The 23,243-nt window shown below is 43.4% G+C and overlaps 1 protein-coding gene across 2 annotated transcripts in view; it reads right to left on the bottom strand.

Moving 5' to 3' along the window:
• Positions 1–17,896, bottom strand: part of JADE3 (jade family PHD finger 3) — a 68,246-nt gene extending 50,350 nt beyond the window's left edge. Inside the window, exon 1 of one of the 2 annotated variants that reach the window (XM_080375316.1) lies at positions 17,666–17,896. The gene's annotated coding sequence lies outside the window, so the exon portion shown is untranslated. The remainder of the gene's footprint in view (positions 1–17,665) is intronic. The other variant, XM_080375317.1, reaches the window with a different exon arrangement.
• Between the last annotated feature and the right edge of the window lie 5,347 nt (positions 17,897–23,243).

Raw genomic sequence — 23,243 nt, 5'->3', positions numbered from 1 at the left:
GATTAAAAGTAAATTAATCAGAATAATCTCCAAGTCAATTTCACCATCCTCTTAACATGAATGGGAAACAACTTCAACAATACCAACAAAACAAAACTTTAATTAGTATTTTCTCTACCCTGTTTCAGGATTAAAAAAAAAAAAGTTCTGGTAGCTGCACATTCATTCAGCTGACTTAAGGGGTTAGTTTCTCCAAATACACTGATGCTTTCTTCCTTCTAGAGGGCCTTACATGAACTGAGCATGCTTATAAATTCATATGAGGGGAAAAAAAAAAAAAAAGTATAGAGGAAAAGCTTCATGTGGCTCCTGCCTTAATTCCTCAAAACATTCCTTTAGACCTCTTCTTGACAATCCTGGATAGCTCAGCTGCCCTGGCAGGGATTCTGCTTACTCGCCCTTTTTAATCTAGTCCTGAGCCTTGAGCAATATTAAGTATGGGAATAGAAGGAATTTTTCCCTCCACCAACTGCCTGCATTCCCCTCCTGCAGGCTCATGAACATGTATGTTTTGTGTCCTATTGTAATGGACACGGCAAAAGCATTAAAGTCATTACACCCAACAGATTAGTTGCAGCACTCCTTGGAGACTCAGCAGTTAGACCAGGGTTTCTCCTGGCAGGCAGTCCACCCCATGCCTTTTGAGTATAAAGCTAACAAAAACGGGACCGCTACGAGCTTGGAAACACAGTATTAGAGAGCAGAAATTCAAGTAAAAACCAAGGAACTGATAACTGCATACCCTGCCAGAAGAAGAAAAATAAAAAGGGGGAGAGGGGAACGCAGTGCCTTTCTAACTGAAATAAGGCAGTTTCTGGCCAAAGTGTCAGCACCGTACTGTAACATTTCTGCTTCTCCACCCATCTGCAGTACAAGAAAAGGATACCACCACCCATCCACTGAGGAGTGGCACAGATCCTATTACTTAAGAACTATTGTTGCTCAACTTAGGCTGTGGCATCAAAGGAAAATATTTCCCTACAGCTGGGGGTGGGGGGAGAGAAGGGGAATGCACAATATATTGTAGTTCCTATATGCTGACCTTAAAAAATTGTAAAGTTTTGTCTATGTTGATTTTCTTTGGTTTAAGGTTTTGTCTTTGGGGGTTTTGTGTTTGTGTGTTTTGCAGTATTTTTAGGGGTTGGTGTTTTGGTTTTGGGGTTTTTTTAATTGTCCCAGTTTCCTCTTCCTCCTTGACAGTGTCTGGCTATACCCCACATTAAGCAATTAATTTTTGAGCAATGCGAAGAGATCTGTAGATCAAAGCAGTACCAGAGCCAAGGTTGCCAAAATATAAATCACGCTACGTGGGTTGGGTTTTTAACTTCAGATAAGCAGATACACTCTGCAGCCACCACCACACACATGGCTTGAAGCAATCCACAGAGTCCATGAGCAGGAGACTAAGTGCACTTGGCATCAGCATCAGTGGGAGCCTCCAGTCTCCACCCAGAGGGACGCAGCTCGTGCACAGCAGAAACACAGTGTGCCAAGCCAACACACAGCAAGTGGGGGTTACCAGAGAGACTTGCTTTAAAGCCAACTGCTGCTCTGCTGCAAAACCCTGGTACTAATGCCGCCTCTGCCCTCCAGCTAAGAAATGCTGAGAGCCTCACCCACAAAATGCACTGGGGGAGTGAGGGCAAGGGAAGAGATAAAGTAAAAAATTAATAAAATGGTTGGATCAATTTTTCAAACAAAACTGTCTTATGAGATGTTTCATTATGGAATAACGCTTTAGTGTCCTGACTGAACCTCTTTAATGTAAGTTTTCCATAGAAACACAAGCAAAGCTCTGGTTGTAGCAGCTCAAATGGCATCATTAAAATGCAACACAGCCTACAACTTTTAAGTGTGAACAGAACCACAGCTTTTGCCTCCCAGCTGAACCACAAAACCAATATATTTTTGAACTCTTCATTAAAAACACATTTGTTTGCTCAGTTAAATGCCAAGATGAACTCTGAAATACCAAAAGATTCAACTAAAAATCTTTTCTTTCTCTAACCCTTACACTACAGTCATAATCTTCAGTCCCAGCTTTACTTATTTCACAACAATATAAAATATATAAAATAGCATGAAAGATGTAGCTGACCCCACAAAATACCACTCCTCTGTTCGTTATTTTTTGGGGGAAATCCAGCCTTAACATATTGATTTGATGTGAATTAATTTAATGTTTCTGAATCAATGAGCAGGGGGCTCTTCACCAGTAGGTAAAAAAACAGAAAAGTGCTCCCCAGCCTGGAAGGGTGCTAACTCCCCAGCCTCCCCATAAGCAACAAGTTCAGGAGCAGAGTAATGAACACACAGAAGATCCTCACCCTCCTCTCCAGACACACTGTACCAACAGACTCTGCATTTCTATCCCTGGGAGCATTTGAAAAAGCAACAGGGCAGCAACAGAAACTGGCACAGAGAAACAGAAACGCAAAAAAACAAATAAAAATAATGTTGTAGGAACTAAAGGACAACATAGACACAGAAAACAAAACTTAGAAATGCACAGTAGCTTTTCATAAATACTGCCTGGAAACTAAGCGTCGCCAGGGGGAAAAAGCATCAGGAAGATTTATTTCTTAAAATACAACTTTTAACAACAGAAAGCCATTTGGAACAAAGACCTACTTTTGCAGTTATCACTACTGTTATACAATCATTCCTTCTGTAATTTACCATAGTACCTACCAACAGCCAAGCCTCAAAAAACAAGAATTGTGATGGTTGAAAACACTGTGTCATGCTTCTCTCTCTCCTTAACCATCCTACATGCTGCACTGCCATTTAAAATGAAAAAAGTAGAGAGACAGTTGCAGAAAATAAGGATTTGCCAGGGTCCAGGAAAAGAGCACCAAGATAGGATCAAAAGCACAGACTGTGCATTACAGAGGCTCCACAGCCTCTCCAGGTGAACCCCTTCTACTCTGCACAGCCCTTACTGCCAGAAAGCTTGCCCTGGTGCTTAAACCACACATCTCTGCTGACGTGGCTCAAGTGGTCTCTCCTAGGTCCAGTATTAATTAATATTTGCCTTTTAATGATGTGGGTGGACCTGGCCCTTTACCAGGTCTCTCTCTGCACTGGACCCTGAAAAGATCATCCCTTTCCTCTTCACACGGTTAACTTCATGTCTGAACACTATGCTTAACTCTTCAGTTTGTATGTTCTAGTCTTTTCTCCAGACTAAATAAAACCCATTTTTTTTCACCCTCTGCTCACAGGCCGCATTTTCTACTTTTCTGATCCTTCTAGTGGCTGCTCTCCATTATCCTTTTAGGGCTGGTGCACAAAACCACTACAAGGTTGTGTTGCCCAAATCTGGGCAAAGCCTTCCAGCTGAACCCTTCCCTACATGGAAAATACTCTTTTCTTGTTACAGAAAAACATCCTTTACTGTCATGTGAGTCACAGGTAATAATTCTATATACAAACTCCAGTGTGTTTGCTTTTGCAACAGCATGACTCCACTGCCTCACGTCCTGGCTGTGAGCAGTTATTGCTGCTGGGTCCACTGCTCCCAGCCTGCAGGTGTGCAGCGAAACCCCCTGCCCCAGAGCTGCTCCTCAGCCCCCTGCGCAGCCTAATCCATCCCCTCCTTTCAGACTTCTTCAATCTGTCAAAATAACTTTAAGTTCAAAGCATCTTCTCAAACAGACACACAGCTCCACCCAGCTTTATCTGGTATTTGACGAGCACAGTCCTCATTCCTTCACCCACATCATTAAAAGGCAAATATTAATTAACACTGGACCTAGGAGAGACCACTTAAATCACACCAAATTCACCTGTCTTGTTTGAAACTAACTACTAACTATCCTCCAGTTTTCTAAGCAGCTGCAAACATTCTTGTGAGCATTTCACCTAGTCCATGTTTCCTCAGCTTGCTTCTGATAACGTGGTGTCTGATAACTTGCATCATACACTGTGCAATCCACACCTCACAAATGACTTAAGACTGAATTAGAAAGCTGGTCTTGTGACACTTTGCATCTCCTTCACAATAAGTAATGCCATAGGTATAACAACTGATTACGTGGGAGAAGTCTTAGAAAATCATTTTATTATTTCCAGTTTTTTAGAGATCGTTTCAGATATCTAACAAATGTAGCCAGTTCCCCAAGGACTCCCAGTAACCTGACACTGATTTCTTATGTAAGGCAGATAAAGACTTCAATATTACCAAGACAGCACGGTAAATAAAGCCAGTAGTTTTTGAGATTATAAATAAATTACAGTATGAAGCAGGAAGGTAATGGCACTCTTCCCCTTACAGTTCTGGAAAAATCATAATAGGAACAAGTATCCAAATACCAGAAGAGTATCCATTGTATTTAACTGAAGAGATACTTCCAGGCAATACTTAGCCTATGGGGACTAGAAGTAGAAAAGAAAAAGTTACTAAGCTTTAAGAAAATTCTTCTAAAATCCTTATTAAGTATTTGTGAAAATGGATGGATTTTTGCTTGTAATAAACTGATCTGGTGCTTCTTCTTCACAAGGTTCCAACAGTGCTAACTACAGTGAGTATCCAGCAGCTTCTTGACTTTTATTCTCTCTTCCACATTGGCTTAAGCCAAAAAGGTAATTCAGTATAAATTCACAATCTCATTGTAAAAGTCAAAAAATAGTCCATCTCACCTTAAGGTAGGTCACAGACACAGAAAACTTCTAGCAAAGGCTGCAACTCTCTAGCACCTTCGCTTTCTTTCACCGTCCCAAAAATATTTCATTACACCTTTATGTAGCAACAAGCCTATTCTTAATAATAGTCAGTGACTTTGTAATTCCCAGCAACCAATTAAGATTTGCTGGGAAAATAATTTCCCACAGCGGCTTATCCCATTTTCAGACAAACAATGCAGTAGGATGTCTAGAAGGATAGGTTTCATAAGGCAACTATTAACAAGTAACATCAAGCCGTTTTATGAAACACTCTGAAGTCCTGGGTCCCTAGGCACTTGCATGGTGACCCAACACAGCAGTTATTTAGCGTGTGTGTAGTGCCAGCCATTCTGCAAAACACTCAAAACTTCTTATTTGTTGCTTGCAATTACTTGTTACACAATATGATTAACATACACATGCAAAAAAGCGAGTCGGGGCCTGAAACAGCTGCCCTTACAGAGACTAACATGCACGCAGGATTCAACTTCAACACCTAACCTAAGGTGCACACAAAGTTGTTTATATGCTTCATATACCAGTAGCATATTAACATTAGTGAAACAAAGGCATGAGTCTGTAAGAGATCAGATGTATTGGGATAAATACAAGGGGAAAAAAAAAAGTTTAGGCTTGGCATTAAGGAAATGGTCCTGACAGTCAGAACTGCTGGTCCATGTCCCCAGGGGAAGGATCGGAGGCTGCAGCTCTTAACGTTTAAACAAAGATTGGACAAGAGTCCTGGTAGCTGCGCTGCCAAGACAGCATGCTCCAGCTCAGCGTTTCTCAAACCAGCCTGAGGGCAAGGCAACAACAAATGGGACCCAAGTATAAAGAGGACTGCACAAAGTGGTGTGTTTGGCCTGCCTGCACTGAGGACTGTATCTAGCCACACAGACACACTGCTGGAAGCATCAGATACGCCACAGCACACGCACATATTGCTGTGTGCTGGTAAGAGCAAAGCAATCCCATTATTCCTATTCCACCCTTAACTTCTCTCCTCCCTACATCTGAGATCGAGGGATATATATATATATATGCGCCAAGGGATGCTACAGTGTACAGCCGCATGCAAGGACAGTTACCGCACACCAGCTCAGGTATGTACATGCTCCTCTCTTTCAGGACTAAATGTTAAGGAGATGCATTACTTCAGCCTGGTGCAGAATGCATCTCTCTCCAAAGAGCAGGCATTCCCTGCAGCAGGTCACACTGCAATATAGAGAAGCGTATCAGAAAGAGACCACAAATGCACATGGCAGAAGGCTGCAGTAGAAGACCTAGATTGGGATAAAAGTACCAGGAATGTGCAGAATGCTTCCTGAATCCACAGAGCCTGGAATGGGGTACAGGCAGAAGTAACTTTTTGGTGCTACCTACTATCAGGAGCTGGAGAACAGGGCTGTGAGCCACAGACCAGAAAAACTAGGCCATTTACGAGGATATGGAGCCACAAAAATGCCTCTTGTTCTTGAGTAATGGGAACACTGCATGTCTTGCCATTAGCCACTGCCACATGTCAGCCAGTTGGATTTTAAACGACAACCCACCTCATTCAACTTACGCATCTATGCTAAACAGATGTGCTTGCATGTATTTCCTAAAGCTGAGTGATGGCAGAACTATTTCATGCTATGTTCTGAAGGGAGGTTCAAGTGAATATTTCAGAAGCAATAACCTAGATGACCTAGAAGCATCTTTTCCCATAGCTAATTTCCATTATTTAATGCAACTATATTTGTGCACGGTCATGGGTAGCTTTAGTCTTAAAATAAAATTATTCACTAAGTGTGAGAACTTTTAAAGTATGGTAACAGATGTTATGTTTCTGCTGGCAAGAGCCATGCCATTCTCATATGCTCTGCAGCAAGTCCCATGACCCCACCACACACACAAGAGAGTCACAAATGCTATAAGCAGCATCACTGTTTCTTGCTGGATGCTCCACACCCCGAGAATATAAAAGATTAAGGGCCAGATTTAGACTTCAGACTGAAGTAATACCAAACTGTGCACTTCAATGCCTTCAAGTTAGATCTCTGGCTCCAGAACAAGAAGAAACAACAAACCCCGTAAGGCTTTAAGTCCCCATGTTGCAAACAAAAAGGTCTTTACAGTAGGACTCACAGAGCCCAGCACGTTCAGGCCACTCTACACACCAAAGAGGGTACGTCACCAGAAATCTCTCCACTCGCAGATTCAGCTGCTGATTTGCAGCCCTGTAAACAGACACCTTTGGGAATCTGATCACTGCTTGGCCCCTTTCTTCCTCCTTCTCCTCACCTCACATGCACTCTTCAGGCATCCAATTCAGCATCATATAAGGCCTTAGCAGCTGTCACACCTGCAAAGGCTACCCCTTGTTCTGTGCCTCACCTTCCCTGCTCTCCTCTCCATCCACCAAGATTCAGGCCCAATACCACCTTCACCCCAACCCCAGCTACCACACGCTGGCTCCTTTCCCTTGCAGGACTCTGGCTGCTGCCAGAGCACATGCTGGAGCACACGAGCACCCATGGTCATCCCCACTGACCTGCTGGAAGACCAGGCTGTGCAAGCTCTTCTGTTAGTTTAAAGAAAAGATGAAGAATAATTTAGGCCTGAATTATAGGAGGAAAGCTATCTCACAGTTGGATGACAGTAGTCAAGAAAAGGCCATGTCTCCTTTTCTTGATACATTAAGTAATAATGCTCTCCAGTGTACAACACAGGGTTCATACAGGACACTGAACACACGCTTTCGAGTTTCTTCAGCTGCTCTGGCTACAAGGAATTTGAGCACTTAAAAGTAGCATGGACATACTGCGTATTCCTGGCCTTGAAGGTGGTCTCAGTGGCTGCAGAAAAATCACCTCCACAAACAGCTCATCTCATATCAAAATATTTAGTCAGTATTTAACTGAATGACAGTCAATTCCCAGAGAAAAAAAAAGGGCAAGTGAAAAGTAACAGACTGTTAACTTCACTTGCTCATCACAGTGATTTAAAGTACTTCTGACATCCTTCATCGAACTCCGGATGCTAGTATTTGTGAGATTTCATAAGGAAAGACCCTCAGTTCTCTCTTGGTCAGACATCTGATCATCACACCAGCACTCAAACTGTCACCTCTCCCTGCAAAGAAACTCCATAAATAAATAAAGCACCCAAGCTTTGCTCTTAGACCACAAAACACAAGACTTGGAGCACAATCAAATGACAATTAATGAAGCAGCAGACATGAAAACACAGTAAATAGGACTTCATCAACTTCATCCTTTGTGGCAGCAAATTCCACAGCAGCATCCAAAAATTACTTCTTCCTTTAATGTGATCTTAAATGGTCAGAAAGGGTTGGGGTTTTTTTTACTGCTATGAAAGAGAAACCTGTATAAACGAAGTAAGCCTTCTCCAAAGCCACTCCCGCTCAGTCAGACAAAACACATGACAAGCTCTGAGAAACAAGCAGGGAAATTTTGGCCTCTGTGGAGTCAATAGTAATTAAAGTCAGTGCCAAAACAAAGCCAGAAATTCACAAAGCACTGATCTGATTAATTTGTGTGCGAGCACAACTCATACACAACAAAACTGAATTTATTTCTTCTCAAAATTTCCTGATGCAAATATGTTGGGGAAGGGTGGGGGATTGCAAGATCAAGTTGTAACACAAGAGAACTATTCCTTTAAAGCACTCACTGCCAGAACAGCTTACTGTCAAAAGGAAAAATGTGACCTTTAATAAAATTGTCTATAAATATACAGACCTTTATGATTTCTTGTAGTTTATTAAAGCACAAGTTCCACTATATAAAACTGTTGCCTTTACAGAGGCAAAGCCTTTGACATTGTTTAGCAAGGGGTTAAACTAGACCTACAGAGACTGACACTCGCATAGGTATGGAGGAGCTTCCACCAGATCCGAGGAGGAAAGCAGGTAACACTGCCCCTCACTATATGCTGGTATTTTCTGCGCTTCAGGCACACAAACAGCACCAAGGTCCCCTGTGCTACATTTGCCAAACCCCATCAATGACCCAAAGTGGGGTGGGTGGGAAGAAACTGAAAAACACCCCCCAACTTGTTTTAATAGGTTTGGTCCCTGAGAGTTTTACCTCACTTCTGCTTACCTGAAGCACAAAACCTTTCGTAATGGTCTCAGTCCTGGAAAGCTCAACAGAGAAAGTATGCAAAGGAGAAGCAGCTCAGCTCCTGTGTTAATTGCCATCATGCAGTTAAACCCACAATTCTGACTGATTAAATCTCTAGGAGCCTGTTAAGAGCCCATGAACAGGGAGAGGTGCTACAGAGTAGCCTAATGTGGCACTAAAACCTCTAGAAGATAGATCTAAAGATGCGTTATTATGGCCAAAGAAGTCTGGTACAGGAGCAAAGCAGGCTCAGCTTCTATAGTCCTCATACAAGGGCTGACACTAACATCACTGCTTCAGAATTAAGCGTATATGACCACTCTGATCATTATAATGTAGCTACACTAGTGCAACACCTTCAAAGTGTTAGAAAAGCCGGCTTCGTTGACAGAATGAGCTTAATACAGATCCCCTAAAATTATTACAAGGAGGAAAGAAAAAAAAAAGCATTTTTGATAAAAAAATTATCATAGGGTAGGAAACCATTAGAACACTATTTGGGAACAAGTGCAACCTGGTTACTTTTAAGTGTTTTGAAAGACACTCCACTAAACCAATACTTTGCCACTGCCTTGTTTTTTCAGCAGTTCCTCTTGGTACATAAAAGTAAGTTTATTCTTGAAACATACTCAATCTGTACAAAACACATAAAAGCAATTGTATTTACTTTAAGTCAAACACAGATTCAACTTCATTAACCAAGCACAACTTACATAGGTACAGGCATTAAGAGCACAGAAGCTTTTGTTAAATACACAAGCAAAATACTCATCACGTCAATACAAGTGTTCACTGGAAAAAAAAGCGCATTATATCACAAATGCTTTTCTATGAATATTGGAAAACACAACTTGATTTTTCAGTGGATGGTGCTTTTATATAAACATATGTAAACCCACACAAATGTAGCAGCCACAAAAAAAAGTAGCACCTCACATAAAGACGAGGCTTTTCCCTCACCAGTGTTTTTATTAGACCTAGCAAACCTACACAAATCTTCTAAAAAAAAGAAACCCAAAAGGTCTGCCAAAATATTTTTAGGCCAATTGCAAATAATTTGGAAGTCCGCAATGTCTGAAGTCTGGTAGAGAAGGCAAATTTAATTTTGACCTAGCTGATTTATAGGGTCCTAAGAAGACTGTAAGACACTCACTAGAAATGCTGTTTTCTCCAATAACAAGGAAAAAGTTGGGAAGTCAAGGCAAAAAGAAGAGGGGACAGCCAATGGGAGACAACAAAGGCATCAAACACATGGCTGGGAGAGATAAGTAGGAACCATAAATCACGTTCAAGTTGTCATGGGCACTTGAGGCTTTTTTTTTTGTTCCCCTTTTTGATTTAATTTAGACATTTAGACGTTTTTTCCAACTCTTAACCCATTCATACCTCAAAAGTGAACTGGCTGAAATGCAAGAGTCAAACATGCAGAAGCAAACACACAGAAAACAAATTTATTTCAATGATCTTAAAAAGAGAATGAAATGGCACCTGCAAAAGTTATTAGACTTCAGCAACCTAAATTAATGCATATCCCTGTTTGCTCTTACATATAGAGACTTCTGAAAATCCAGAACAAGTACACAGAAGATGCCAAACACGGGACCTAAGACAGCACTTAAGCCAGATCAATCCACATAATGGGAGTCACGGGGCTCTGACTGATACTAAGGTGACTGTCAGGAGCACAAGCTTTCTAATAACTTACATCCCACCTTCTGGTTTTGTGACATATATAGAGGAAGAAGAACGAAAACACCACACGTCAGACCTAGCAAAGAACCATATATTCAGTTTTAAGCAATAGAGGAAAGACAGAATACACTAAGTACTGAAACAAAGTAATTTTTAACCTGCTCCTCTTTTCACTTAGCTCAGGCCAGAGTCTTTATATTTGACAACAGTTCCACCACAGCTATTTCACCTCTGTACAGGCATATAGATCCAACCAGAGCAAGTCAAATCTCTGTCAAAATTGCAGTAGCATACATGGATGTAACTTGCTAGATTAGGCAAAATCACATTCAATTGCCACAGTAAGTAAACTCTTTGTACACCAGTTGTATAAAAATTATTTTATAAACTTCAACATGCCTAAATATCTGAAAAATACCTGAATAAAGAAAAACTTTTAAAATGTTCACAAAATGGCACTGGGAAACTACATATGAGATCTTAAAAAAATGCAAAACCAACGGAAACAAAACCAAACCACCTAAATTGATGGGTACCAGTTGCAAAGAGCACACAAAACCACCTTTCTTTATTTTCAGGTTTTTCCACCTTCTTCTTTTCTTTTTTGGCCCAAAATAGTGAAGAAGCACTAACCAAAGAAAGCATGGAAAATTAATCTCTGTAACATGGACAAAATATTTTGCAAAAAAATAATTTCCACAGAAGAATCAATACCATTAAGCAGGAGTGAACTTTACCTGTTATGTATGCCAACAGCCATTACAATATTGTTGCTCGTAAACAAGCACCTTGTATTAAGATCAACCTTTTAGTTCCTCCCTCAGTCTTACACATTCTGTTGCAGAGCTGCAAGTTCAAATTTGTCAGGCAAAATGCTTCACTTACTTCTTAAGATTGCTCATTTCATGCTACGCTGGAAATGATTATGTTGTTAACATAAGGAAGACTGCAACTTCATTATCAGGTTTAAGTATCTGCCTTTCAGTTGCTTAAATGACAGCCAATTTGATTTTTATAAAAGAACACAACTGCTCTCAAATTAGGCTGAAGTTGAAGAGTTGATAGAACTCCCCCAAACAAGGTTAACGCTACCGAAGTGTATCGAAGTGTAGCAACACTGACAACCAGTAACTTTTCCCTTGTCAGACCATCGGTCAGCAGTTCTTGAAAAAGCACAAAAACCTATTTTCTGTGCTTGAAATGAGCATTTCTACTCCTTCCTATCAAACAACATTTAACAAGGTTTACATTGCACTGCAGAGTAATCACCTGTCATGACTATTTCAGTCAGTTACCTGCTGGGAAAAGAGCCTATTTGCATGAAAGCAGGAGCAGGCGTACAAGTTTGTTACTCTTCTTCCCTTGCAAGTACTAATAAAAGTGGGAGGTATTATACTCCTACCTCTTCTTCTGCTGAGGCTCCTCGTCACCAGATAATTGCTGAGCCTACCATTTTCTTGTGCTTCTCCATAACTTGATCACATACTGAGTACTTTAGCTCCACAAGGGTTTTGTTTGTTTGGGGTTTTTTTCCCCTCTTTAAACCCAAAACCTGGGTAGGACATAGCACTATTTCAAACGGTGACAAAGTCCTCTCTCTACAGCCACTTTGCTATCAAAGCCTGCAAATTAACACTGGAAAAATATTAAAGAAATACAAGCATTTAACAGCAGAACTATAAAGATAATTAAAAACTGAAAGTAATCCCATAAGGGAAATATTTTTCCTCCTCTGACAGAATACACATTTCCCCTATACATTTTTATATCCTTCAAGATGTAAGATTTTTTTTATGCAGCATCAGAAAGAAAATACTGCCATTTTAGTCTGCTATACTTACTATGTAGCGAAGTTTTAAGTATTTGTGCATTAAAAATAATAATGTTCTCAGTATCTTCATGCTCTTTAAAGCAAGCATTATTTAAAACTTGTCTGGTTTGTTAAACCAATACTCACAATTTTGAAGTAGCACGAATAAAAGCTCCAAGTTTAGCTATGATTTTCAAGTGCTCATGAACATTCACATTTCTGCCTAAACATAGCAGTGTAAACTAATAACCAAAATATCTTTAGCAAAAAACTTCTAGCATTTGTAGCAGATATGTCATTTATTTGCACATTTAAAGAATTTCAGTAATCCAGTATTACACGATAAACTATATATCACAATGAAAAGCTATTTAGCACACAGGCATGTCCTATGGAGGCATTTTTCTCCCGCTACCTGGTCACCTACCCAAGAGCATATTCCAAAACAAGAACCTGGGAATTTAAAACACTGCTTAGAAAACACTTCATAACACAGTTGCACAGAATTAACTACTTGCAATAAATGCTCCTGGTCAGTTTTCATTTGCACAGCCTGATAAGCAGGGTACCACCTCTCCCTTTGGAGGATCCCAGGCATCCCAGCATCTACTCACCCACTCCACAGCCCTAATCCTTGGAAGCTGTTGGACTTGCTGTGTATCAAACCACTTGTGCAGGCGTGAAATTGCTCTCTAGAACACGAACAAGAGCCTGAGACTTTCACCAGCAAAGGCTACCACATAGTCAGGAGCTTTTAGCAGGTATGACAGACCCCTAGAAAACGTTCAAGTAAGAATTTTTCAGAGCAAGGTGGGGAAAAGGGAAAAAGAAAAAGGGGCAGAGAGGAAGCCCTGGACAGTAGATTAGTGAAATAATACATAATTCCCTCAAGACCAGGTGACAAGCAGATTCATTTTAGCAACCAGCAAGGCAAGTGTATAAACCTGTTTTTTAACATCTCCCCACAGCCCTAATTAAAACACAAGGAGGCATTAACGACACGATACGTTATGTTCAGCATTCAGTTCAATAAGCAAGAAACACAGCTCCGTAATCTAATGCTGTAACAGGTGTACTTTAATGAAGGAAAGCACTCCAAAGTTTTCAAAGTTTAACAAGCTAAGGCAAGCATCCCAGTATTTAATCCAGGAGAAAGTTACAACAAATAGCATCAGCAGTCACGAGCTTATACTCCCACCTTCTCCTGCTCCTCTGAACAGAGCGACTTAACAAGTGCCAGCGGAGCCTCCACAGCCGTGCTTGCAGCTCAGGGTCTCATCCATTTCTTTAAAGCCAAGTAAAGCTTGTATTATAGCTCTACAAATGCAGGAGCTTTCATTAGGCCCAAGATCACACGTCTCAGACTGCTCTAATCCCCAAATTCTTGGTCTCCTACACGCTGAAATAAGATCTTAAATGCTGGAAAAGTTCAAATGCCACCTAGGGAAGTGACTTGGAAGTAAATAAATATGAAGGAGCCAACAGCCCAGGGAAACATGGAGGTGGTTGGATATTGCACAGACATCTCTCCACAGAAGTCAATAGCTGGGCTCTCACGTCACACTTAGAAAACTTCTTTGCCAGATACCATCTTACAGGTGAAGTAAGTCAAAGTATCACTACAAATAGTACCTATAGATAGACTTTTTAGGAGTTCTGAACATCAGATGTGCAGCTGTAGCTAGAAGATTGTACAAAGAAAACTAATTTTAAAGTGACAGTGTAATTGATCGTTTAACATGGATAAATATAAATCGCCTCTCCTGCTCTTTTTATTTTAAATAGCAGCATTAAGTTAAAATCAGCTGTGTGCTAAAATACAAAATTTCATATCATTATCCCACTTTTCAGAGGTGCCATGAAGTCCTACAGATCTCCCACTCCTACCTGACCCAGCCTCTGCCAGCAAAAAACCTGCTAAGGCCCTGACATAACATTTTATGCATCAGCTCTTCAAGATGCAAATAGCATCTGTTGGCTTCCATTACATAAATATCCCCAATAAGAGCTATTAACAACTTGTAAGTTTCCATTTTAAGTAAAGTATGTCAAAATTGCATTTATGTCTCCAATTACATGAAGCCTCAAGTGTTACAAGCACTTCAAATCTTCAGAAAAGAGAAATGCCACATAACTTCAGAGGAAGGGTTCCCCTCTCCAGAAATTCCAAAGCCTCTGAGTCCCCTCAGCTGTAGCTCCTGCAAAAACTGTGGTAGTGGGGAGAGATTAAGCTGGCACGATCAAATGGCAAACTTTCCCTAAGTCCACTTCTGTCTGTAATGCCAGAAGTAATGCCAACCAAAGAGCAACACCACCACTGACCTAGACAAAACAGCAAGGTTTTGGTTATAAAATGCATCCAGACAGTAATACCCATGCTTAACAAAATACTAAGTTATAAATTTCAGTTGAATACAATGTTCTTTGTTATTAAATTGTCCTGTATTTTCTGAAGAGTGGGCATGTGCTACACTGTCAAACCCATCCAGTCAAGAGCCTACAAAACCACACGCCAACGTCTAAGGGAGACTTCTAGGAACTAAAGGAGAAAGACATATCACAGAAAGAGCACTTTATATAACATTTTCATCCATGGATCATAGAAGACTCACTACAAAAACGTGTACACATTCCTACTCTGGATATATCACAGGTCTCGCAGAACTAACCAAAAACGTACAGACACCACAGCATACACCTTACCCTCTATGGCGCAATAGTCAGAAACTGATTTCAAAAATTGAAATAAGCTACCTAAAGAGATCATAGGGAAAGATCATAAGGTTATCAACTTCAAACTCAAGGCAGATTATACAGGGTTTAACTTTACTTCTCACCCACAGGCCTAACACATCCAGCTGTTTTCACCACAGCCTTGGACACCTGCTGTCACACCAGCCAAGAGTTCAGGTCAAGACACCTCACAGGCCAGCTGCAGCAAGCTCTTCAGGATAAACACTCTACAGCACTCAGCACGTGGTAGCTACTACAGTGACCACATGCTTGTGTGCCTGCCTATGTGTACATATATAAAACTGTACAGGTAAAATTAATACTCAATTGTAGCCAAACAGCCTTTGTAAACTCTCCTCCATAAGCAAACCAGCCAGCTCTATGAAAACTACCTGTATTTTAAAAACAAAACCAAAAAGCCTACAACAATCTCAGGTATCCTAATAAATCCCTGATGCAAATTTCCTTATTTTTCTCCCATGGGGAAGAAGTCCACAAAACCACAGAGGAGGAAAAAGCTGAGTTTATTCTAACGCTACACTGAGATCCTCTAGCCCAGGCTTTTACATTCACAGCGTATTTTCATGATTTTAACGAGATCCCAAATGAACATGCATCGTTGCCAATAAATGCCACTGCTTACGTTCCTGCATCAGCTCTCTAGCAAATCTTTGTACATACCTGGTACACGTACATAACACAAATAAAATAAACAACAAAACCCCCACAGTTGTGCTGACTGACCCAGCTCAGGGGAATTTTTCCTGCTGACAGAGGGAGGGAGGCTAGTTCTGTAAAAGGAACCTAGAAAGAGGAAACAGCACGTGAAGGACAGGTAATAGAGACAGCTCTTGTTATTTTGATGACTTTTACTGCATCTAAAGACCAGCTTTTGCAGCAGAGAGCTTTCTCCTGCTCCAGTTTGGCACCAAAAAAAGGGCATGTCATGTCTAGTCTGGAAAGAGGTCAGAAGTTCAGTTTAAAAAAACAACAACAAAACTTCAGATCCTGAAAGCACTAACTTGCTTTTAATTTGAAAAGGGACTTTCTTCACTAAAGTGACTTCAAATTACATTTTGTCCCTTCAGTAATGCAGGTGAAAGATTTTCTGACATCCTGCTAAGAACTCTGGTGGCAGGCTTGAAAGTTACGCTAACTAACATGCCTTCAACCAGGTTGCCCTTTCCTCTCTAAACCCACCAGTCTCTTGCATTTTCAGGTTAGCTCTAACCACTGCTAAGACATGGTCTCACTTTGCAGAGATTAGCAGGTGTGCTCGAGATGCTCTATACAACAGCCCACAAGCACCAACATGACGTAAAAAGCTGGCTGCAGACAAAACATTTTGCATGCACCAAGACAAAATAGTTCTCTTAAAGCATTCAGTTGTACTGCAAAGGCTCTTTCACGTTATCAGAGAGGCAAAATAGCTTTCAAGTTTCTAGTGTATTTTAACTACAGGATTTCTAATCACAACTGGATGCAGACTCCTGCATCCCCCTCTCCTGAACATGGAAAAAAAATCGGCTTTAAAGTACAGCGCTAATTTAGTGATGTTTTAATTAAAGTATGTAGCCACTCGTTGTAACAATTTGTGAACAATAGCTGAACTCTTCAACTATAAATGCTCTTTGTAAAAGAGTTGTATTTACAAACCAGGAGAAAAAGCAGCATTTATTCTTCTCATTAGGATGTATTTTAAGGTGCCCCATACCCAATCCTCCCGCGAATCGCCACAGAATTATTTGCAACTGCTACTTTTGCTACATCCCTGGCCGTTAATCGCAGCAGTCGCCGGCCGGCCGGCCGTGAAACGAAGCCATGCCATTGCAGAAGGATAAGCGGCATTCCAACAAACCCCGTGCGAGGGAGGAAGGTTTGATTTGGAGAATCGAAGTCGGGAGCTTCCCACCCCTGCCGGCACCGGGGACTCCGGGGCACCATCCGCGCCCCTTAAACTTACCGTGGCGCCGCGGCGGCCCGGCTGCGCTAGCGCTTCATTGTCAAACTCAGTTCTAGCAAGTTCCTCGACATACTGGCGGAGCGGTGCTCGGCGGCGGACGAGCGCCCGGCTGGCTGCCTGTCTGCCCGCCCGCCGCCCGGCCGCCACGCCCAGCCGCGCTCCGCAGGGCCCCGCCGGCTCGGGCACCGGCGGGTCGCCGCCTCTCCGGGCTGCGGCGAACAAAAGGGCGCAGCGCCGGGGGCCGCCGCCGCCGCCCAGCCCCTGCCGCCCCCCGCGGGCACAGCCCGGCCAGCGCGGGGGTGGAGCGGCGGAACCGCCGCAACTTTTCCCTCCGGACGCGGCCGGAGACGCAGCGCCCACGCCGGACGAGCGGCCCGCCGCGGCGCCCGGGGGACGCTGCCCGCCCGGCACAGCACGGCTCGGCCGCCACCACCGACCCGGCTCCGCGATCCCCTCCCCGGCGCCCCACGTACCCGCAGGACCCGCCGCCTCCCCCCGCTCGCCGCCGCTTCCTCCGCCCTCCTGCCCGGCCTTGGCGCCAAACACCGCCGCCGCCTCCCGCCCGCCGCAGGCCCGGCGCCTCCCCCGCGCACAGGCCCGAAGCGGCGGCCCCGGCGGCCCGGCGCCCGCCCCCCGCCCCGCCTCCATGCGGGCAGCCCGGGCCGCGCTCACCTCCCGCCGCCGGCGCCGCACGGCACGGCGCGCCGCCGCCTCCTCCCCTGCTCGCCGGCGTGGGCGGCTACGGCCGTCAGGGCTGGCGCTGGTGCTCCCGCCGCGGCGGCGGCTGGTGGTGCTGCTGCTGCTCCTGCTGCGGCTGCTGCTGCCGTCCCGCGCCGGCGCGCATCGCCTCCGCCCGCCCGGGCCCGTGGCCGGCGGCGGCTCCCGCCCTGCGTGCCGGCTGCTCGGCGCGCCCGCAGCCAGGCCCCGGCCCCGCGCCCGCCCCGCTCCTCCTCCTCCTCCGGCGGCGGCAGCCGCACAAGAGCCCTATTGTATTATTGACACTGCTGGGCTCCAGGCCCCGCCTCTTCCCCTTCCCTTCCCTCCCTGCCCGCGCCGCGCCGGGCCTTCCTGCCAGCTGCGCCGGCGGGGCCCGCCCCCGCCCCGGCCGGCGGGCGGGAAAGGGCCTGGGGCAAAGGCCTCACTCCCAGCCCCTCAAGCGGGCGTCAGGGCTGAGGGGAGCGAGCCGCGCCTGGAACCGGCTGGGAGCCGGCTCCCGCCGCACTCAAGCGTTACTTCTCCCTTCGAGGCGCCAAGCACAGACGCTGAGGCCGTGGCAGCGCCTGGCCCGCCTCCGCGGAGCCATCAGCTACCGAGACCCAGCTCTGGGCTGGGCAACGGGCAACAGGAGCAGAGGGGGCTGCGCACTTCGCCACATCCCACCTGCCTTCCAGCAGCTTCCAAGGGTGCCATGTGCCCATCCCCACCTGGTCCAGCCCTAAATCGAGAACATTTTGTGCAAGTGGCCCAACTTGTAAAATGATGATCATAAAGTCTACCGTAGGGTGGCTTTAGCCAGCCATTTTTATAGTCACTCGGCCTGTAATGGAGTTCCTCATCCAAACATTTGACAGAAAGCACAGTAGACAGCAAAAATTTGGCAAACCTCCTTCATTATTAGGCCCCACGCCCACACACGTTTCCCATACTGTTATTAGCAAGTATCACTTGCATCAAATGCAGTGCAAACCCCTTTTGCCTTCCTTACCAGAAGAACTGCTGCAGAGATTTATCTGGAGAATGCCCTTCGGCCGCTGCAGCCCTGTTCTCTGTGCACACAGTAAGTGACGCAAGGGAAGGGCACAGAAACTCGGCAGGGAAGGAAAACAAACCTGGGGTCTCAAATCTGGGATACAGCCCTTGTCTCTAGGCCAGGCACAGAGAAGAAACAGCAAGAATGTAATAAGCAGGAGTAACAAGGAAAAGAGCAGCAGCAAACATGGCAGCGATAGTTCAGCATGCCTGAGCTGCACTTCTACAGGGCTTCCAGACAACAGCCAAAAAATGAGGTGAAATGGATGGTAAGAAAGGAGGTACTGTTTCAGGCCAAATGTTCCGTCTAGCTCAACAGCCTCCCACCTGTTCTACCAAATCACAGGCCCCCCACATCAAACTTCCTCCTGGCCCAAGTGGCCATACACAGTAAGATACTTCCCCCATGTGCTCCGCAAGCCTCCAACTGCTTCTTACTCAGATTTCCCAAGCAGGATGTGGCACGTCTGTTTAGTAACCCTCAACAGATCACTCCTCCAAGTACTTGTCCAAGTCAGCTTTCACTGAATCCATGTAGGCTTCTGGCTGTAAATCACTGCTGGCAAGGACTTCCACAGATCTACTACCTGCTGAAAAAAAACCCCAAAAAAACAACACACCCAAACAATCTCTTTTCTTTTGAATACCTGGTTAATATTCCTGCATGTAAGAAGTGTAGCTTTCTACAAATGCAGTTAGATGGCAACCAAACTGTGACGCTGACAAGTATAACTTCCTTCATGCACCAATGATCACCTTATTTGCCTTCTGTTCATTAATGTATACTTGCCAGGAAAACACTCTGAGTAGCTTCAGAAAACCACAGTATCAAGTAAAATACCAAGAATGCTTCCACCACCACTTGTGGAATCCTCTGTATCAAACCGGGTGGAGTCCAGGCAGCAGGGCAGGCAATACCAATTCTAAGACAAGAGACCTGAAGTCCAAAATTAAGAGAATTCGGAGTGATAAAGCCAAGTCCATGCGCTATAGAAAAAGATCTGCTTTCTAGTCATAAAAAGAATTTAAAGTCCAATTCAGTTAAACAGAAACTATTTTCAAGTATCAATGTCTTCATTCGGGTTTTAAAACAACTTCTGTCTTTTCTGTGTCCATGAAACCTGCTTAGTTCTAGAGCATGTGTATATATAGTGTTTAAGGTATCTGTCATTCTGAAGGACAACGAAGAACGTATATTCACATCAGTGAAGGAAACATTCCTATGAGAAGTTTTCTGCCAGATTATGTATGCATTACTTCATCAGGAGCAGATGCAGCCCAACCTGGGAAAGGTGTTGTGCAGCTATTTCCCATGCCAGAAACCACATGCCCCCCCCCCCCCCCCCCCCGGCTGTCCCATGTCGATATCCAAACCTCTAGTTCTACAGTAAATGCACAGCTATACATGGTGAGCTCAGGGCCAGAAGATGACATAGGAAAACTGGTGGCAGAAAGTCCATGGGGCTGCTAATTTCAATAAATGCTTTTATGTGCAAATACATTTTTTGTTATCTCATCCTGTGTAACTTTGAGCAAACTATTTACTGTTTGATAAAGAACTTACATAGCATTTACATTTGCTATGCATTTCTGAGCAAGATGAATAAATAGGAAGCAGATTGTACACCGTTTTCTTCTTGAAGACATATGCAACAGTTTTCACATTTTCTCCAGAATGGATGAACTACAGATGCTCTTATGCACCTAGAGAATATAAGGAATTTACAAAGCCAGATGTTAACATGCTGATAAAATAAGAGCACAAACATGAAGTCCTCCCAAGGGAGGAATGCTCCGGAAATTAGAAGTATAAGAGATATGGTCAAGGTAAGATAATGTATACATGTATACCATACCCAAGTTGAACAAAGTCATTATTCAGCCTTAAAAAGGCTGCCTATAGTATATTAGGGTATTAAGAAAGTTACACTGAAGTTTAACATCTGAGAAGTGGGGTCACGCAGAGTTTACATGGATTGGAGCCACAAAAGAAGCATCTCTAGTTGAAATACCTAGAAGTATTTAAGTGAATTTCAATAGAAAAGTATTTTTTCGACAAAATCTGCTTCCTCTGATTTTGCCAGAGAATCAGATGCCAGAGAAGTAAAACACAAACGCCAGAGTATCATGGAGGAGTAGTGGAGGGAAATAAGAAGTGGAAAGGCCTAAGAGGTTAATTCGTACTCCTTGCCTCCAAGCCTTTGCAGTGTTCCCAGCATGCATGTAGAAGCCTCCATGGGCAGCAATTCTAGTTGACTGATAGAAGCAATACACAGATACCCGAAGCCTTTCTTTGAAACTTGTAGATGCTGCATAAAACGCACTTCATCAGCAGATCAGATACCATTGATGAAACCTTGATACAACATCCTTGAAGCCAGAGCAAGCATTGGCAGCTACTAGCAAGACAGAGAGAAAAGCTTAACTCCATTATTTTCCTTTCACAATGAACAAAATCATTGAAGTGTTACCATAAAGCACAAACACCCACCTGCAAAGAGAGCACTAATTATCACTGTGGAGTAACTTTCATTCTTCTGTGGGGAAAAAAAATGCAAAGCGGAATCTCATCTAAGGATGGCTAGCTATCTTTAAACCCTCTTGTGACTGAAATGTTTCTGATACTATTAGATATAGCAGCAAAGAGCACTCAGAGCTTCAAAAGATTTGTCTTTAACACTGAATCCAACTCTTCAGCACCTGTTGGGGCAGCTATCAAAAGATGCCCTCAGGTCATAGTACAGCCCTTCCATTTCTTCCCCAGAACCCTTTAAAAAAAAAAAGCCCCTGAAGTGTTTTTTTGGTGGGACTTCAGAAATGGGGGGGAAGGTCTCGCCTCATAAAAAGATCAGCACGTTCAGACAAAAAAAAAAAAAAAGTAGTACTTCTACAATCATGAAGCATTTACTCTCTTTAGAGCAAAATGTGCCAACTTCACTTCCCAGGATCTGACAAGTTCAAAGTTTTGTGCTTAGGGAGATCTTTCATTCATCTTTCTCCTCCTAAGACAGTAACACAGAACGGAGAGGACTGCCAGCAGCTTTCAAAACCTATCAGTATTACGGCTCTGTACCTTAAATGCATGCAAGTAAATACCTAACAAAAAAAGAATCAAAGAATACATCTTACACTTATATTAGTGAGGAAACAAATTGTGTATCTTGCCTGAGTTTGAAAGTTACCTGCCTCTTATAGTGCTGTACATGCAGTTTGGGGGAAATCTCACCTACAGCAGTCGCCATCCATACAAGTAGGGGGAAGGCTGCTGCTCCCTTCAGTTCTCAGAAATCACACAGCAATGGTCGCACCACCCTTCCCCACACCCCCAAAACTTTGTTTAGATTTTTTTGGACACACAAATTTAATGGATCAAACCGCAAAAAAACTTTTCAATTTTTCTTCACTATGACAAGGACAAAAGGTAACTAAAAATGAAACTGGAGATTCTCACATGACTATGAACTAGGACTTCATCACCATGATACTTGTGATAAAATGAAGTTGGACAAGCAAAGAGATACATACCACTATCATCGAGACACAGAGTCCTTTGAGCTCCCAGTACTGGCAGAGGTGCCTACCCTTAAATGTATCCTCATCATTTGGGTAGAATCTATAATAGCACATTGCTTTTAGCCTTTGCAGTTTGGAAACCTAAGACAAACACTCATTTAAACACTGTTCAAGAGCCTCTTAACCTCACCGTAATTTCATCTCTATCAACTTTACCTGATGCTTTTAAGGACAAACTTTCCATAGCAGTTTTAACAGAAGGATATAAGGGAAATCCACATGTGTTTGGAAGGTCTTTTAGACCCTTGACAACACTGGCAATTTTAAAGCCTTGTGCAACTATGAAGAGGATGACTTGTACTTGACAGAAGCTAGTCACATTGCTTAATACATTCTGGGAAGGTATTCAGATACTCCAGCCATGAAATTGTACATAGCTAGGGATTATCACTAGATACATGAAAAAGTAAAGGATTGAGCAGTTGCACATTTTCCTCTGTGTACTCAGAGATCTTTAAGAGCTTTTTTAAAAGCTTCTCTCACTTCCCCCTCCTTTTCTTCTCTCTTATTCAGAACCACTGATAACTACATATGCATCAGGAAGACTGCATGACCACAAACATTACCAACAAGAATTCTACGGCAACGAGACATTCCAAAGAGATGAACGCAGTAAAAAAGCATTCTTCTATCAAACTGGACGTCTGGCCTGTTAATACACTGTGACTCCTAACCATCCAGTGAAACCTTCTGTACATCCTGCTTTTACCAGGTTTGAAGCTCGCAAAGTTTTCCTGTAAGTAGCTGGTTGTGTGAGAGACAGAGCTCAGACAGACAGCTTTAAGAGAAACTTCCAGGCTGGCAATACAGTAAGTTATTATTTTTCAGAAATTGTTATCCTCAGCAAATGGATATAGCTTGTACTGTGAGCTCTGCAAGTTCAGGGAATGGGGTGGACCACCACAGAGCTGCCTTCCAGCATGTACTG

This window comes from Falco punctatus, assembly GCF_963210335.1.
Source record: "Falco punctatus genome assembly, chromosome: 2".
Lineage (NCBI taxonomy): Eukaryota > Metazoa > Chordata > Aves > Falconiformes > Falconidae > Falco > Falco punctatus.
Note: the sequence above shows the minus strand (reverse complement) of the source record. Positions and strands in the feature narration are given on the sequence as shown.